The sequence below is a fragment of the Hylobates moloch genome, unplaced genomic scaffold (genome assembly GCF_009828535.3).
Source record: "Hylobates moloch isolate HMO894 unplaced genomic scaffold, HMol_V3 SCAFFOLD_3, whole genome shotgun sequence".
In the NCBI taxonomy this organism is placed as follows: domain Eukaryota; kingdom Metazoa; phylum Chordata; class Mammalia; order Primates; family Hylobatidae; genus Hylobates; species Hylobates moloch.
Window position 1 is genome coordinate 90,588,074 of NW_026652278.1, and position 12,972 is coordinate 90,601,045.

Sequence of the window (12,972 nt, forward strand, 5' to 3'; positions counted from 1 at the left end):
TCACCATGTTAGACAGGATGGTCTCCATCTCCTGACCTTGTGATTCGCCTGCCTCGGCCTCCCTACGTGCTGGGATTACAGGCGTGAGCCACCTCGCCAGGCCCAAGTCTTCTACTTTTTAAAATTAGTAAGTGTTAAATTGATGATACATAAACATGGCACAAAATTCACATGACATTAAAGATACAACAACATTAAAGGACACATTTCTGTGTCCCTACTTCTCCAGTTCTCTCCAGAGGCAACACTTAGCCATGTATCTTTTTGGAGGTATTTTACGTATATTTGTTTATTGACAATTATGAAAAATGCTTGAAGTAATAAACTGCCCTTTTCTCCAAAATCTTGACCTTCAGCCTACTTTCAAAGCCACCGCCTATAATCCTTTTTCAGATCATAACCACTCTGCTTTCAAAACCAGGTAAGGGCAATGCAGACATAATTTATCCTTTTTCTAACAGGAGTTGTAAGAACATCAGACCCACTATCTTTCCACTTGGGCTGCCATAACAAAATGCCATAGACTGGGTGGCTTATAAACAACAAACATTTGGCCTGGTATAGTGGCTCACACCTGTAATCCCAGCACTTTGGGAGGCTGAGGCGGGCGGATCATGAGGTCAGGAGATGGAGACCATCCTGGCTAACATGGTGAAACCTCGTCTCTAAAAAAAAGAAAAAAAAAAAAAAAGCCGGGCGTGGTGGTCAGTGCCTGTAGTCCCAGCTACTCGGGAGGCTGAGGCAGGAGAATGGCGTGAACCTGAGAGGCGGAGCTTGCAGTGAGCTGAGATCGTGCCATTGCACTCCAGCCTGGGCTAGAGTGAGACTCCGTCTCAAAAAAAAAAAAAACACACTCACATTTTTTTTATAGGAGGCTAAGTCCAAGATCAAGGTGCTGGCAGATTTGGTGTCTGGTGAAGGCCCCTCTGTGGATCACAGATGGTCATCCTCTTGCTGTGTCCTCACATGACCGAAGAAGTGAGGGAGCTCTCTGGGAACTCTTTTGTAAAGGCACTAATCCCATTCAGAAGGCCTCCACCCTGATGGCGTAACACCTCCCAAAGCCCTGTACTACAAAAACCATCATATTGGGGATTAGGTTTCAACATATGAATTTTGGGGAATGCATTTTTTCTATAGCACCTACACATTTTTGTTTAATCTCCAACCCTCTAAATTTTTATCTGTTACTTCAGCGATTGTTGGAAATATATGCTGTTCTCATCCTTCCTGGCTATCTATGTGTAAAGTACACTGTCATCATACCAATATGTCATTTGCTGTGTGTTTTTCTCCTAAAGTTTACTGATGTTTGTTGACTTTTTTTTTTTTTTTTTTTTCAGGAGATTGCCTCTTTCAGGAGCCAGGTTCATGGCTTTTAGTAAAGCTTCTGTTGAACATTAATTATATTCCCTTTATTGTATGTAATTAGTTTTGGGTTTTTTTCTTTTTTTTTGAGACGGAGTCTCGCTGTGTTGCCCAGGCTGGAGTGCAATGGTGTGATCTCGGCTAACTGCAACCTCTGCCTCCTGGGTTCAAGTGATTCTCCTGCCTTAGCCTCCTGAGGAGCTGGGACTACAGGCGCCCGCCACCACACCAGGCAAATTTTTTTGTATTTTTTTAGTAGAGACGGGTTTCCACTGTGTTAGCCAGCATGGTCTCCCTCCCAAAGTGCTGGGATTACTGGCGTGAGCCACCGCACCCGGCCCAATTACTTAGTTTTTTTTTTTTTTTGAAACGGAGTCCCGCTCTGTCTCCCACGCTGGTGTGCAGTGGCGCCATCTCGGCTCACTGCAAGCTCTGCCTCCCGGGTTCACGCCATTCTCCTGCCTCACCCTCCCGAGTAGCTGGGATTACAGGCGCCAGCCACCATGCCCGGCTAATTTTTTTCTATTTTTGGTAGAGACGGGGTTTCACGGTGTTAACCAGGATGGTCTCGATCTCCTGACCTCGTGATCCGCCCGCCTCGGCCTCCCAAAGTGGTGGGATTACAGGCGTGAGCCACCGCGCCCGGCCAATTACTTAGTTTTTTAAAACCTAAATCCAAGCCATCACATTCAATCCCTATTAAATGTCGTGTTGTTTGTTTCAACACATTTCTCAAGCCTGAATATCTCTTTAAGAGACTTTGGGCTGGGCACGGTAGCTCGCGCCTGTAATTCCAGCACATTGGGAAGCCCAGGCAGTTGGATCACCTGAGGTCGGGAATTCGAGACCAGCCTGACCAACATGGAGAAACTCCGTCTCTACTTAAAATACAAAATTAGCTGGGTGTGGTGGCAGGTGCCTGTAATCCCAGCTACTCAGGAGGCTGAGGCAAGAGAATCGCTTGAACCCGGGAGGCGGAGGTTGTATTGAGCTGAGATTGCGCCATTGCACTGCAGCCTGGGCAACAGGAGCGAGACTGTCCCCTCCCCCCAAAAAAGTCTTTGATTCTTCCTTTAGTAGGACTGTTCATGTTAAAAAAAATATATTGGATTCCATGGTTGCTTATACATTTAATTAATTTGCCATTAATGTATTGAGTGCCTGTATTTGCACATTACTATGGTTTCCTAAAATTTACCCTATCCTTAACACAAGTAAAAATTGGAAAAGAAGCCCAGCAATTCCACCTCCTTCCCTACACCAAGGTTCTAGGCAATCAAAATAAATGGAGGGGAGGAGAGAAAAGGGAAGGAGACCAGGAAGTCAAGGGGTTAACCTTAATGGGAAGAATAATGTCTGGGGCCATCTTCCCAGGCTAGAGTGCAATGGCGAGATCTTGGTTCACTGCAGCCTTGAATTCCTGGGCTCAAGCCATCCTCCCACCTCAGCCTCCAGAGTAACTAAGACTACAAATACACGACACCATGCCTGGCTAATTTTTGTATTTTTCTAGAGACAGGGTTTCTCCATGTCACCCAGGCTGGTCTCCAACTCCGGAGCTCAAGCAATCCACCTTCCTCGGCATCCCTAAGTGCTGGGATTACAGGTGTGAGCCACTACGCCCAGCCTCTGGTGTCATCTTATGGACCCTGCATGTGTGTGTGAAATCGTGTGTGTGCACATATGTGTATTCTTAGCTCAATAACAGTGTTTGTGTACAGCTAATGGACTATGTTTAAAGTTTTCCAGATGTTAGAGACAGGAATGAGTTACCATAAAGCTAAAGAAGCTTAAATTTCATTTCCCAAGGCCGTATGCCAGGCACTAGCATTTTTTATTTGCATTTTTACATTCTTTTTTTTTTTTTTAAGTGAATCCCCTCAATTCCAAGATCTATCCCTTGGAGAGGTTACATTTTATTGTAAACCTTTAGATTATATCTAGAGGAGAAAGAATAAATGAGAGGCAGAGTATGAAAGCAATATTAGTTCATACTGGCTGGGGAAAATCCTGCATCGGTGAAAACATTTTGAGCAGCCAGGTATGGTGGCCCATGCCTATAATCTCAGCACTTTAGGAGGCTGAGGTGGGCAGATCACTTGAGGTCAGCTGTTCGAGACCAGCCTGGGCTATATACTTAAACCTCGTCTCTATTAAAAATACAAAAAATTAGCTTGGCCTGGTGGTGGGCGCCTGTGTCCCAGCTACTCAGGAGGCTGAAGTGGGAGGATCCCTTGAGCCCAGGAGTTTGAATCTCCAGTGAGTTGTGATCACACCACTGCACTGCAGCCTGGGCAACAGCAAGACTCTGTCTCAAAAACAAAAAAAAATTTTTTTGAGCCAAGTAGATTTGGGATGGAGGTAACTTGAAAGTGCATAAGTTTCTGGATTAGACAATTTACAAGTATCTAACAGATTGGACACAATGAAAACACTAAATTAGAGAGCTCTTCATACTAATGTTACAACTAGCTCTTCCCCTTAATAGACAGGCAGCATTGTTCAACTTTGATTTTAATAATTGGAGTATTGCGGCTGGAACTAACATTATCACCTAGGTTGTTTCTTCTTCAAATTTTTTTTTCTTTTTGAGACAGAGTTTCACTGTGTTGCCCAGGCTGGAGTACAGTGGTGTGATCTCAGCTCACTGCAACCTCCGCCCCCCAGGTTCAAGCGATTCTCCTGCCTCAGCCTCCCGAGTAGCCGGGATTATAGGCACCTGCCACTGTGCCCGGCTAATTTTTGCATTTTTAGTAGAAACAAGGTTTCACCATCTTGGCCAGGCTGGTCTTGAACTCTTGACCTTGTGATCCACCCACCTCGGTCTCTCAAAGTGCTGAGATTATAGGTATAAGCCACGGCGCCTGGCCTTTAAATTTATTTATTTTTTATTATTTTTTTGAGACAGAGTCTAGCTCTGTTGCTCAGGCTGGAGTGTAGTGGAACAGTCTCAGCTCACTGTAACCTCTGCCTCCCAGGTTCCGGTGATTCTCATGCCTCAGCCTCCCACGTAGCTGGAATTACAGGCATGTGCTACCATGCCTGGCTAATTTTTGTATTTTTAGTGGAGACAGGATTTCACTATGTTGGTCAGGCTGGTCTTGAACACCTGGCCTCAAGTTATCCACCTGCCTTGGCTTCCCGAAGTGCTGGGACTGCAGGTGTGAGTCACAGTGCCCAGCCTGTTTCTTATTTTATTTTGTTTTTTTTATTAATGTTATTATTATTATTTTTTTTTGAGACGGAGTCTCGCTCTGTCACCCAGGCTGGAGTGGCACAATCTCAGCTCACTGTAACCTCTGCCTCCCGGGTTCAAGCGATTCTCCTGCCTCAGGCTTTCAAGTAGCTGGGATTACAGGCATGCGCCACCACGCTTGGCTAATTTTTGTATTTTTGGTAGAGATGAGGTTTCACCTTACTGGCCAGGCTGGTCTCAAACTCTCTACTTCAGGTGATTGGCCCGCCTGGCAATGGCTCACACCTGTAATCCCAGCACTTTGGGAGGCTGTTTCTTATTTATTGGTCAAGTGCAGACACTAAATAACTTAGGTTATATCACAGCTACAACACAGATATCCTGTTTTTCATGCTTTGTTAGTTCTACTCCCTGTAATTAGAAACCATTCCCCTTTGGTGCACTAGAATTAGAGCAGGGAGCCAAGCACAAGCTGTACTGCTACAAATGTCAATAGCAACTGCTCTAGTTCTGGGTGAAGTACGTCTTCTAATTATGCTTTTGATATTAGAGTACAATTGAGTGATGCAAAAGATTAGTTTGGAACTGAAGAGTTACAAGAATTGATTCAGAAGAAACGCGTTCTTGTGTGTGTGGTGACTGAGCTGTGAGAGGACATAGCATCCCACTTGTAACTCTTCAGTTCAAAACTAATCTTGGTCTCAGGGGTTCTACAGCAGGAATTAGTAGGCATGAATCTATTGTGTTGACACTTCCACCACTTAAGTCTTCATTGTAGCTTCCAGTAAAACAGGAATAATAATGGACCCTAAAAATCAAAGCAGCTGTTTTGATGTGAGTTAATCTGGTGATATTAAAACAGATTCCTGTATACACAGGCTAGATGTTGGTACTAATGAGGTCAAAGTGTGGTCTCCACATTTTCTACAATGGTAGACCTGTTGTCTCCATGCTGAAAGCAACTGGTTCTGTAGCTTTGAGCTGTCCCACAATTATAAGCCACTATTGCCAGCGACATCAGGTGAATGTCTGTTGATGGCTTAATACCTCTCACCTTTATTAGAGATTTTTAGTTGAGCTAAATTAAGTGCCCAACTGGCTATGAGACTCTTCCAGATAGAAGGCTGGAAACCTCATGATCTGATCTGAATAAGGTTCCTGTATTCCCACAACCGAGAAGGCCTCTCCTCTAATTCCCTCTCCTTTTTCTCACTCCTAGGGTAGAGGCACTCTCCATTCCCGATTGTTCCAAGGCTCAAGTGGTCAGAAATGACTGGGAAGAAGGGAGAAAAACTCAGGTGGCAAAGGACATGAACAAAAACCCATGGCGACATGGAAAGAAAACCCTGTGATATATAGAGGAAGAGCACAGGAGAGCTTATTGGGGAGAATGGAACTCTTCTGTATCCTGATTGCGGTGATGGCCCTGCATGGCTGTAAGTGGGTTGAAATGGATAGAAGGTACACCCCTCTCCCCAGTCAATTTTTACTGTAGGGTCTTTTTTTTTTTTTTTTTTTTGAGAAGGACTCTGTCGCCTAAGCTGGAGTGCAGTGGTGCTATCTTGACTCACTGTAACCTCTGCCTCCCCGGTTCAAGCAATTCTCCTGCTTCGGCCTCCCGAGTAGCTTGGATTACAGGTACACACTACCATGCCCAGCTAATTTTTCTATTTTTAGTAGAGACGAGGTTTCGCCATGTTGGCCAGGCTGGTCTTGAACTCCTGACCTCAAGTGATCGCCTGCCTCGGCCTCCCAAAGTGCTGGGATTACAGGCATGAACCACCACGCCTGACCTGGGTCATTTAAAAATAAAAATAAAACCAGAAAAACAGAAAATAAAGTATAAAACAGTGCAATAGGGGCCATGCCTCCCATCTTTTCTAGTAAGAGAAATGTGATGAGGATGTAGGCTTCAAGTGAGCAACTTGTTACATGTAGTGCAGGTTACAAAAGGCCCAGCAGATTTATCCTTTTTTATTTCTAGCGGAGTGTTTGGTGCATACTCTGATCTAAGAGTTCATATTGTGAATGTTTTTTCTTTGTTTTATTTTCTAGTAACAAAAGATGTCTTTTTGGAAGCAAGATGTTGCTAACCTTTTTTTAGGTTGGTGTTATACCAGAATATTTTATTTTATAGAATGTTTTATTAAATATTAAACGACTGTACAAGACCGGGCACAGTAGCTCATGCCTATAATTCCGGCACTTTGGGAGGCCAAGACAGGAGGATTGCTTGAGACCAGGGGTTTCGGACTAGCCTGGGCAACATAGCAAGACTCTGTCTCTAGAAAAAAAAAGAAAACAAAAACCCCACTATACAATTCTTAGTATATTAGTCTTATTCACTTGCCCACAGAGATCTAGTCAAGTAAACCATAAGGTTAATAAAAGTCCATTTTTTTCTTTTTTTCTTTTGGCTTACTTAACACATATTTTATTTATTGGAAAAGGCATTGACACTTAGCTCAGATTCTTAACCTTGCCATCCATACCTAAGTAAGCTATTTTATTTTTTAATTTTATTTTCGGTGGAGTCTTGCTCTGTCGCCCAGGCTGCAACCTCTGCCTCTCAGGTTCAAGCGATTCTCATGCCTCAGCCTCCCAAGTAGCTAGGATCACAGGCATGCACCACCATACACAGCTAATTTTTTTTTTTTTTTTTGTATTTTTAGTAGAGACGGGCTTTCACCATGTTGACTAAGCTAGTCTTGAACTCGTGACCTCAGGTGATCCACCTGCCTCAGCCTCGCTAAGTCTAAGTATGCTATTTTAGAAATCTGGTTGTATAATCTTGGGTAGTTTCTACTTCTAACATTGATGTTGAGCAAACCCAATATTCAGGATCCACTTGGTACAAGTTAATTTTTTTTTTTTTTTTTTTTTTTAGGCGGAGTCTCACTCTGTCGCCAGGCTGGAGTGCAGTAGAGTGCAGCCATGCTATCTCGGCTCACTGCAATCTCCGCCTCCCAGGTTCAAGCGATTCCCCTGCCTCAGTCTCCCGAGTAGCTGGGACTACAGGTGGGTACCACCACACCCAGCTAATTTTTTGTATTTTAGTAGAACAGGTTTTAACCATGTTGGCAAGGATGGTCTGGATCTCCTGACCTCGTGATCTGCCCGCCTCGGCCTCCCAAAGTGCTGGGATTAAAGGCATGAGCCAATGCGCCCAGCCCAAGTTAATATTATTGATCAACCCTCCTTAGCCCAGGAACTACGTCTTTTAGTCCATTTGTTCTTTCTGTGAATTAGCTTCCCTCCAGACTTGCCACATTTGACTTGTTCACTTTCTTTGTTCCTATCTTCTCAAATGAGATGGCCTATATTACTTAATTTATTTATTTCGAGACAGAGTCTTGCTTTGTTGCCCAGGCTGGAGTGCAATGATGCAATCTCAACTCACTACAATCTCTGCCTCCTGGGTTCAAGCAATTCTCCTGCGTCAGCCTCCCAAGTAACTGGGATTACAGGCGCCTGCCACCATGCCCAGCTAATTTTTCGTTTTTTTTAGTAGAGATGGGGTTTCACCATGTTGGCCAGGTTGGTCTCGAACTCCTGACCTCAGGTGATCCACCCATGTCAGCTTCCCAAAGTGCTGGGATTATAGGCATGAGCCACTGTGCCCCACCTGGTTATTTTTATTAAGTTACAAGTTCATCCATCTTCTTTGTCATCATCCTTATCTGGATGGGTCACAATTCATATTTTGCTCTTGGTAACACACATTTTTTTTTTTTCTTGGTAGAAATAGGTCTTGTCTTGAACTCCTGACCTCAAGCAATCCTCTTGCCTTGGCTTCCTAAAGTGCTGGAATTACAGGTGTAAGCCACCGTGCCTGGGGTATTTTTAATATGATGTAACAGCCGGGCGCGGTGGCTCAAGCCTGTAATCCCAGCACTTTGGGAGGCTGAGGCGGGCGGATCACGAGGTCAGGAGATCGAGACCATCCTGGCTAACACGGTGAAACCTCGTCTCTACTAAAAACACAAAAAATTAGCCGGGCGTGTTGGCGGGCGCCTGTATTCCCAGCTACTCGGGAGGCTGAGGCAGGAGAATGGCGTGAACCCAGGAGGTGGAGGTTGCGGTGAGCCGAGATCGCGCCACTGCACTCCAGCCTGGGGGACAGAGAAAGACTCCGTCTCAAAAAAAAAAAAAAAAAAAAGAATGATGTAACAGTTCAGAAAAATGTCATCTCCCCTTTTTTCACATATCATGTATAACTCCTTGCAATCCATTACCCAGATTTACTCTGTATTCCCAATTTTGAGAAATCATAAATGCATCATCCATCTCAAATAGTGAGTTATTTATCTCAAATAGTGGGCTTTTCCTCAAAATGAGTTCTTTTCCAGTGCAGCTTTTATCTTATTAAATTGCCTGTCTAAAAGTGACTGCAAAGAAATATAAAGGATCCACTGGTAATTTCTTTTTACTAAAAAAGAACACTTTTTATATTTCCTTTTTAAATAGCTTTCAACCAGAATTGTCTAGGAGAGGCAAAGATATAACCTGTTCATCTGGTACCACTATCACCCACAGAGTATGATATGAGTTCTGAGCTTTTCTGATTAGAGACCTTGTACTTTTGCTCTTTTATTTATTTATTTAATTTTATTTAATTAATTAATTTTTTTGAGTCAGAGTCTTGCTCTGTCACCCAGGCTGGAGTGCAGTGGCATGATTGTGGCTCACTGCAACCTCTGCCTCCCAGGCTGAAGTGATTCTCATGTCTCAGCCTCCCCAGTAGCTGGGACTACAGGCATGCACCACCAAACCCAGCTAATTTTTGTATTTTTAGTAAAGATGGGGTCTTGCTGTATTTCCCAGGCTAGTCTCAAACTCCTGACCTCAAGTGATCCACCCACCATGGACTCCCAAAGTGTCAATTGCAGGCGTGAGCCACTGTGCCCAGCAGGAATTTGTCTAATATTCTTCTCATGATAGACTGAGCTTAGGGGTTTGGGGAGGATGATCACAGAGGTAAAGTGCCATTCTCAGCACATCATGCCAAGGGTACATTGTTAATACTGAGCTTGATCACCTGGCTGAGGGATATTTGTCAGATTGTGCCACTGTAAATTCTTCTTCTTTTTTTTTTGAGACAGGGGGTCTTGCTCAGTTGCCCAAGCTGGAGGGCAATGGCGCGATCACAGTTCACTGCAATCTCAATCTCCTGAACTCAAACAATCCTTCCACTTCAGCCTCCTCAGGCTGGTCTTGCACTTCTGGCCTCAAGCAATCCTCCCTCCTTGAGGTGTACTGAGCCAGCTTAAGGGTACAACTAGGAAAAATCCGAGGCACAGATGCATCTGGCTGCTTTTTCCAAAGAGGTTCACAGGAAGTTCAGTATTTATACATTTTTCTTAAATCAAGGGGGTGGCAGTAAGGCAAATAGTTACCTACTTGTGACACTTTAGTTGGTGCTCAGTAAATCTACAGTTTACATAAGATAAGGTGAACCTTTGAAGAAAAGGGGCATGAGGCTGGGCACGGTGGCTCACGCCTGTAATCCTGGCACTTTGGGAGGTTGAGGTGGACGGGTCATTTGAAGACAGGAGTTCGAGACCAGCCTGGCCAACATGGTGAAACCTCATCTCTACTAAAAATACAAAAATTAGCCGAGTATGGTGGAAGGCGTCTGTAATCCCAGCTACTTGAGAAGCTGAGGCAGGAGAATCACTTGAACCCAGGAGGCAGAGGTTGCAGTGAGCTGAGATTGCACCACTGCACTCCAGCCTGGGCAACAGAGTGAAACTCCATCTCAAAAAAAAAAAAAAGTGGACCTGAAGCTACATCTTTCTACTACTAAAAACCTAACACAAGCAATTTAGTTTCAGCAAACAACACCATCTGTCTCTCAGTTGGCTCCTGTGCCCCTTTGAAATACTCTTATAGAAGCAGATTTTGTTTTGTTTTGTTTTGTTTTTTAGTACTTCCTTACTTTCTTTTTTTTTTTTTTTTTTTTGAGACGGTTTTTTTTTTTTTTTTTTTTTTTTTTTTTTTTTTTTTTTTTTTTTTTGAGACGGAGTCTCGCTCTGTCGCCCAGGCTGGAGTGCAGTGGCGCAATCTCGGCTCACTGCAAGCTCCGCCTCCCGGGTTCACGCTATTCTCCTGCCTCAGCCTCTCCGAGTAGCTGGGACTACAGGCGCCCGCCACCACGCCCGGCTAATTTTTTTGTATTTTTAGCAGAGACAGGGTTTCACCGTGGTCTCGATCTCCTGACCTCATGATCCGCCCGCCTCCGCCTCCCAAAGTGCTGGGATTACAAGCGTGAGCCACCGCGCCCGGCCTTTACTTTCTTAACCTATACAGTTTTGTTTATTTGTTTGTTTAAAGATAGGGTCTGGCTCTGTTACCCAGTCTGTAGTGTGGTGGCATAATCACAGATCACTGCAAACATGACCTCCTGGGCTCAAGTGATCCTCCCACTTCAGCCTCCAGAGTAGCTGGGACTACAGGCATGCACCACCATACCCAGCTGATATTTTGTTGTATTTATTTTTCATAGAGACAAGGTTTTGCTCTGTTGCCCAGGCTGGTCTTGAACTCCTGGCCTCAAGTGACCCTTCTATCCCCACCTTCCAAAGTGCTGGGATTACAGGCATGAGCCACTGTACCCGGCCATCACGTCAGCCACTTCTTTAAAGAGACTCGCACTTTTGTAAGCTCAAAATAGCTGTTTTCTTTTTCTTTTTTTTTTCTTTTCTGAGACAGAGTCTTGCTCTGTTGCCCATGCTGGAGTGGCATGATCTCAACTCACTGAAACCTCTGCCTCCCAGGTTCAATTGATTCTCCTGCCTCAGCCTTCTGAGTAGCTGGGATTACAGGCACACACCACCAGCCTGGGCTTATTTTTGTATTTTTAGTAGAGATAGGGTCTGACCATATTGGCCAGACTGGTCTCAAGCTCCTGGCCTCAAGCAATCCACCCGCCTCAGACTCCCAAAGTGCTGGGATTACAGGATGAGCCATCGTGCCCAGCCTCAAAATAGCACCTTAATGAGCCACTCCAAATGTTAAAACTGTTGTACAGTATCTAGGGGTTACCCAAAATAAAAGGTAGAAAAATGTTTAATACATGACATAACTGGCTGGGCTTGGTGGCTCATGCCTGTAATCTCAACTCTTTGGGAGGCTGAGGTGGGTGGATCACTTGAGGTCAGGAGTTCAAGACCAGCCTGGCCAACATGGTGAAACATTGTCTCTACTAAAAATACAAAAAAATTCACTGGGTGTATTGTCATGTGCCTGTAGTTCCAGCTACTCGGAAGTCTGAGGCATGAGAATGCCTTGAACCGGGGAGGCAGAGGTTGCAGTGAGCCAAGATCACACCACTGCACTCCAGCCCGGGCAACAGAGGGAGACTCCGTCTCAAAAATACATACACACACACACGCACACACACACAAAATAATTATTTGCATTTTCATAAAGATCAAAATCAGAGAAGTACAAATAGCTGACTACAAAATAGCATATATATTATACGTTCTGATACATATAAAAATATATTTAATCATATTCATAGAAATAAATCGTGAGTTATGTACATCAATCCAAACATGATTCTCTATTTCTGTAGTAGAGGTAGTTTTTACAAAAAGCATGTATTTTTTTCTTTCTTTTTTTTTTTTGAGATAGAGTCTTGCTCTATTGTCAGGCTGGAGTGCAGTGGCACAATCTCGGTTCACTGCAACCTCCACCTTCTGAATTCAAGTGATTCTCCTGTCTCAGCCTCCCGAGTAGCTGGGATTTCAGGCATGCAACACTATGCCCAGCTAATTTTTGTATTTTTTTAGTAGAGACAAGGTTTTACCATATTGGCCAGGCTGGTCTCGAAGTGATCCACCTTACCTCAAGTGATCCACCAACCTCAGCCTCCCAAAGTGCTGGGATTACAGGTGTGAGCCATTGTGCCCCGCCAACACATTACTTTTGAAGTCAGAAACAGTTATAAAGGAATTAAATAAACATACAAGGCCAAAACACAGTTTTGTAAAATGCAGCATTTGCCAAAAAGTAAAACAAGGAAAGCAATCATAGATGAACTAGGATTTGAGGTTTGTTTGGGGAGTAAGGTCCAACTAATGCTAAAAGTGGTAACTTAAAGGGGTATCCAGAAAGAATTTTTTTTCTGGAAAAAGGAAGTAATTTCACTTTGATATTAAGGGCTTGGATGCTAATAACTATTTTACGAATATTATTTCCCTAGTATAGAGTTTGGGTAAACTATCAAGAGGTGGGGGCAATCTCTGGAATTTAGAAGTAAAGGGGGCTGTTATAGTGATTATGGTTGGCACCCTTCACGCCCGATCACATTTCCAACCAGAGTTAAGAGGAACGTGATGAGAGCGAAGGAATTTCATGAGTTAGAGCAGTGGTTCTCAAACTTTTCAGTTTTTTACACGCTT